The sequence below is a fragment of the Pseudopodoces humilis genome, chromosome 2 (genome assembly GCF_049639895.1).
Source record: "Pseudopodoces humilis isolate 2021_Gansu_Grassland_sample_001 chromosome 2, ASM4963989v1, whole genome shotgun sequence".
NCBI classification, from domain to species: domain Eukaryota; kingdom Metazoa; phylum Chordata; class Aves; order Passeriformes; family Paridae; genus Pseudopodoces; species Pseudopodoces humilis.
The window spans coordinates 88,283,846-88,290,414 of record NC_142201.1 but is presented as its reverse complement, the minus strand read 5'-3'; positions in this window follow the sequence as shown (position 1 = coordinate 88,290,414).

Genomic DNA, 6,569 nt, shown 5'->3' with positions numbered 1-6,569 from the left:
AGATGGCCATTAAAGGAATGGCACTGCTTTGGGGAGTATTGGTTGCCTTTTGTAGAGGGAGATAAAAGAGAACATTGATTTGAAATGCCAGTGCAAAGGTAGGAAGAACATTGTGTCCATACGAAAAAATGTCCATTTTCTCAGAGAGAATTCAGAATAAAAAGAGGAAGTAGGATTTTCCCCCCCACCCTGAAGAGTTTTGTTGTGGGGTGTAGGGCCTTTTGGGTTTTTTGGTTGGTTGGTTGGTTGGTTGGTTTAATCATAACTATTCATTAATTATCAGAAACTTGTGATTAATTGAAAAAGAAATATCTGAGTGACAACTGAATCAAAATCCCAAAGGTCTTTAAAAGGCACAGATTATATGATACTAAACAACCCATTTAAAACTATTTCAGTAAAGACTAGAGAAGACAAAAAGCAAATATATAAACATGCCAAACAATATCATCAAAACAGCAGCTGACATTGTTTGAGCGGATATAAAAGAAAATGTTGAAATACCAGAGGTTGTAGTTATAAGCCCAACTAGTTCACAAAGATGTAAATACAAGCAGGAAAATATTTGGGTTAAAGATGGAATAACTAGGAGTAAGGCCCTCGTAAGCAGGATAAAGGGGAAATGTGCAATTTCTGAGAATGCCTAATAAAACCAGGCACGTAAGTTCCATATTCTAACATACAGAACAGACAGAACACCATCAAGGAAAGTGAAAGCAGAAATAGAAATAACTGAAACAAGATTATTATACACATGGAACAAGCTTGAAACGTCAAAGAGTAAAATGCCACACTGGGGGAGAAATTCCAAGAACCAAGTATTTGAGCATCATCGATTCAGAGAAAAGGCAGAGCAGTGAGATAAGGGCACAGGGGTACACCCAGGCAACCAGCAAGTTTCTATCAGAATCTCAGGGGAAGCACATGTTTGCCCTTAACAAGGCGTATGTAACTACAGAAAATCAGCTTCCTTAACAAACCTGACCCAGATCTGAGTGAGCCGGTTGCATCACACCGAGTTGTATTTGCAGGAAAGAGATGTCTCTCAGAGACAAAAGAATATTTATAGAAAGCCTTGGAGATCACTGTAACTTGCAGATTTTTTACAATACTAAAGACTTGTTCTTCTCATGTGTTTGGTAGACACTGCCTCACAAAACCCTTTCATAGCGTGCTCTGCAGCTGTGACATTTCTGCACAGACACAAGGACCTGACTAGATATTGCCAGACCTGGTTTCTACATCCTGCTTGCTCCTTCTCTGCCTGCTTTTGCATAGAGGAGCAAGTCTGGCAGAAATTCTGTGGCTAAACTAAAACACTCCCCAGCCCATCATTCTCCCATCATCAGATCTATCAGCTTCTCAATTTATCAGATGTATTTTTATGAGTTTATGACATACCATACCCACATTTTCTGCCTCCTTTGTGCTATATTTGACTCAACCTGGGTAGCACCTACATCTCAGGGTGCAAGAATGTTCCAGAAATTTATTCTTCAGTGAATAAAATCTTCTAGCATCTGTTTTAAATTTGCTTGGACTAATTTATAGCCATTCATTTCAGCTCAAATGCTACTGTTAAAGTACCAGCATTCAGGTTTTATGATTTCTTTTTATATAGAGCTTGAAATTTAGTTTTGGCTGAATTTTTCTCATGGCAGAGATTCAGAGATTATTCATGGATATCCCATAATAAATAATGCAAATATATGTATAATATAATACAAATACAAATAAATGTAACATTTAGTGTAGATCTGTGCCTGGAATGGTTCTGTTTATGCTATTTCATATTTTTTTCATGTCTATTTATCTACTTACCAACAGGTAGAAGAAATATACTGTTTGCATTAGACAGAAGGCTTCCGAGTATGGCTTACAGCACCAAACTTCCATGTATGGCTAATGACAGCACATAAATCTTGCATGTTCTCTGTCATCAGCTACACTTCATATCCTTCACAGACATTATTTAACAATTGAAATGTATTAGGAAACTAATTTGATGCACTTAAAAAATAATTTTAAGGTACACAAGTACAAAATAGTCTTGGCATGGACCCTGGGAAGAAAAGGAATGAGAAGTTTGGGCAAACAACCCGCTTCCACCTTCCACACATCTCCCAAAGGCACATGCATTGTGAAAGTTACCTTCTGAATGAGCAGCTCAGCTTCCCATCTGTATTTGCCTGGGACTCCCCCCTTACCTGGGACACCAGCACACTCCACCCACGTGGCACAGCACCAAACACTCACACAGCCAGGCACAGACAATTCTTCAGCCCCACTCCCCTTTTTGTCAGCTTTCCTTAGAAATGTGCTGGCACTGCTGCACTCTTCCCTCCCTGACACGAAGTATGATTAATGACAGTTCTTAAAAACTACAAATTCCCTTTTTGTCAGCATGGCCAACAACTGGAGTTTCACATGCTAGCAGCTTCATCAGTCTTCAAGCAGGAAACAAATCATGACACATTCCCCACAGGTCAGAATAAATGTTCCACTGTGGTACTTCTTTATCATTACTGAAAGAGAAATGCACCTGAGAAAGCACCCAAGATTCATTCTGAAAAATCCTTCCAAAATTCCCTTTAGTCTCTTGAGCCTCTGCTTAGCGCTCCTGGACACGGATTGTTGGAAGCAAAGAAATATGTGCCTACACTGAGCTTCTTTCTAGGGGGGAAAAAAAAAGAAAGTAGTTGAAAAATTGAGGCTAAGCAGAAGATACATCATCTAAAACGTAGTTTTATTGAATCACTAATGCTTGTTTTCCTTAGGATGCATAAGGGTTTAAATTCAACTCTCTTGTTTACAATTGCCCATACTTACCTTCTGACAAAAACCATGCCTGGTTTATCCAATTGCTGAATTTTCTTCTGTTAAGTTTAAGCAAAACAACTTTCAGCCATTCTCATCAGGAAAGCAGGGGGAACTCCTGTTGTGTTACAATCTTATGTCCAAAGCATTTCCAAATTGAAATCAACAAAGTTCTGACTAAATTAGGTAAGGAGACTTTGAAAATATCTTTCTGGAGCATTCCTGCCTCAGTCAGGTGGGAATCAAGTTGGCTTCTCTGCCCAAGAAAAGCCAGTCCATGGCTATCAGACCCTCTGAGCTGATTTGCACCAAGTTCCTTGAGCTATTTGCCCACATGCATGGACTATCAACCAGAGTCTTCCAGTGTTTTGCAGAGAAAGAGGGCATTTTCTTTCAAAACCATCTGGGGGAGAAGCTGTGGTCCATTTACCTATGGTTTTGTGCTAGAGTTATCACCGTCCTCGGGCTCCTCACAGTTTCTCCCATGGCACAGGGATCTGCCCCACAGCAGGGCCCTGCTGAGCACAGCGTGGCTGCCCAGAAGCAGTTTCAGAGGAACCCACAGCGCACAGCACTGACGAGCCACTGCCAGCTGGTGCTAACTTCTGAGGAGCGAAGCACAATTGCTCAGCCACGGCTTCTGCTTTGCAAATAGGTGCTGGGAGCCCTCATTTAGCCAGCTATAAACCCAGTTTATGTGGGCTCCCGTCTCACTGCACTGTGCAAAGTTTTGATCGGTGTAATGAGGTACTGAATCTACCGCCTTGAAAACATCTGCATATTGTGTATCAACGGGGTTGCCTTTATCGGTGTATCTTGCTGTCTTCCCAGCACAACTGTTTGATCTGACTCATTTCCCTAAAAACATGCTAAGTGACATTAATTATAATCTTACTCCTCAGGTCTTTCTCAGCTAATCCCTTAACCGCTTTTCCCTTATTTTACCATGTCTGAATCAGGCTAAGTAAGTTATAATTAGCAGTATCATTCTCATTCTCTGAATATTGACACAATATCACCACTAAGACATGATTTTCTGGGTTTTTTTCATCATTCCCTTATTTGTTAAAATTATCAAAAGTGCAGAACTCAAGTTGGCCAATACTTTTATAACTCATAGGTGAAAATAAACTGGGCCTGCAGATTTATCAATGTTAGCATCTGTTATTTAACAGGCCAATAATTAGTGTATCAGAAATCCGTTCATTTGATATACATGTATCACACTGCTTTCTTCCAAATATAGTAAGGAAATTATTATTTTGTCTTTTCTGCACCATTAAAAACAATTTTAGCAGCTTTATCTAGCTATGGCCAAACATTTCTGGGGCTTGAGGATGGGGTTTGTTGTTTTTTTTTTTCTATTTAAGCTCTTAACTTTATAGTCCCTTTTGACTTTCCAGTCAGAGACCTTCCTCTTTGGCAGCTTTATCTATCCATATCAATTTCCCAAGATTTGTGGCTCCTCATTCAACATTCTTCCAGCCTGGATCTAATTTTTTCATTTGTTAAAAATTGCTTCTTTATTTCTAATCATGGCTTTCCCTTAACAACTGAAAACAGTACCAATGTTCTTTTCTTTTACAGTGACTTTTGGACAGCTAATAAATACTCTTCAAGAGCCATCATCTTCCATGTACATTGTTCAACCCAGATGTATTACCCAAACAGATTTTCCTTATAACTTCCCTGAGATTTCATAAATTAAAGCTTTTGAAGCCGTGTTTGAGACTCTCATGTGATTGGCCACACTAAATATAATCAGGCCTTGAACACTGGTCTCTTGGTAACCACCAGCTTCCAATTCAGCAACTTTCATCTTTATTCCTTGTAGTGAAGTCCAAAATATTTATCTTATGATGGTAAGGCTTTTAAGTTATGTAAGTGACATTTTACCGACTTTTTGGAAAAAAGTGGTTAGGTCACCATCCCTCTGAATGCAGAAGACAGATTAGATCTTTTTTTAAAAGACATTTTTTGATCTAGTTCTGAAAAAACTTTATCCAGCCTCTGCACAGGGAGGGTCAGCCTAGGTGAACAGGGAGGCCCCTTCTGTCCATAGAGTCTGAAAGTCTTTGAACAAAAATGAAACTCTATTGATGTTTAATTGGTAACTGCAAATCTTTCAGTTTTTAATTTCCCCATAACAGTGCAGATTTGAATTCTGCCCATTTCAGAAACTTGGTTAGGAGAAACTCATCAATATAATTGCAGGTTTTCTAACCCTTCTAAGAGGTCAGCCCTTTTCACATTTCTCTTATTCTCTCCTTTCACCCTGCTGCTTCATTGTATTTTCCAGTGCTAGTTGGCACACTGGTCTACAGCCATTTGGGAATCTTCACTTCTAATTCATCTCTTGCTGCACCTGCACAGCAATAACATGAGAGGAAAAGACACAAGTTAGAACATGAAGAAAGGTGATTATAGATCACCTTTTATGGGGGTTGATTTGGGTTTATTTTTTTACCTTGAGTGTGGTCAGATACTGCAAGAAGTTGCCCAGAGAGGTTACAGGATCTCCTTCCCAAGAGGTGTTCAAGACTCAAATAGAAATTCAGTCCAGAGGAACCTGATCTAATTATACTTACTTTGAGCAGGGAGGTTCCCCAGATGACCCCCAGAGGTCCCTTCCAACCTAAATAATTCATGGCTCCATGAGCTATAGACCTAAAACAAGGTAATTGTATCTTCACTGTACAGTCCTACCTCTGAAACTCTTTTTTTCCTCTCTATCTGTCTTAATCACATCATAACCAGAGGTGTTAACATTCACATCATTAACATCTCAGCAGGTCAATGTAATTGATAATGTCAGTGAAATTAAAATGTCTTTTTATTAGGGCTGTACCATTTCTTCAGTTCTTTTCCTCACCAGACTGGAACCCAGCCTTTATGCTTCATAAAAACAAAGTCCTTGATAATATGTCTTATTTCAAGTGTTAGTATGCCAGCGTAGTGAGGTACTCTAATGCCGCTCCCGACTTTTTGTAGGATATAAATAGTTTGTAACAGAAATAATGCATTGAAGGAGGTGTTTGAATGGTACTACACATAAGCAGATACATCTGCCTCAATTAATGGGGTTTTGACAATGCCATTCTTGCACAATACTAGTTTTGGTACATTGCTTCCTTCAGGCCTACATGAATGAATGCACTGGGCAAGGCAGGTGGAGCATTATAATATATGCAGGAATTTCTGAGTTTTGAAGACCCTGCCTTTGCAATAAAAATGTAAATCTAGAATGTATAAAAAACATCTTTGTCAATTATATAATCATTTTTGGCATATTCTGATGGACTAAATATTTACAGCATTGCTAATAAACTCCACAGCTTTTCACTTGTGTTTGACAGAACTGTGATGAGGTACCAGAAGCACATTAAATCACCTTGAAGAATATTTCAGGATCCATTGGCTGTTATACGTAATGCAAATTCAGGGAGAAGTATTTCGAGTTCTAGAAGTTACAGTAGTAAAAAAGTAGAGCCTAATGATGACAGATGACAAAATACAGTGTAGACTGCAGTGTAGACTGAATTTAGATTTTTAGGAGATCATAATTGCACAAACAGTCCGTTAAACCTTCTGAAATTATATTTAATTAGAAATAGCTAGGTATTTTTTAATATTTATTCATACCCTGTTAATATAGTACTCACTGACACACAGGTATATGTAGGCTTCTAATATGAGTCCTAAAACCCAAGGTAAGCGTCTTACACACAAGTGTATCATGTACTGTGAAGAAC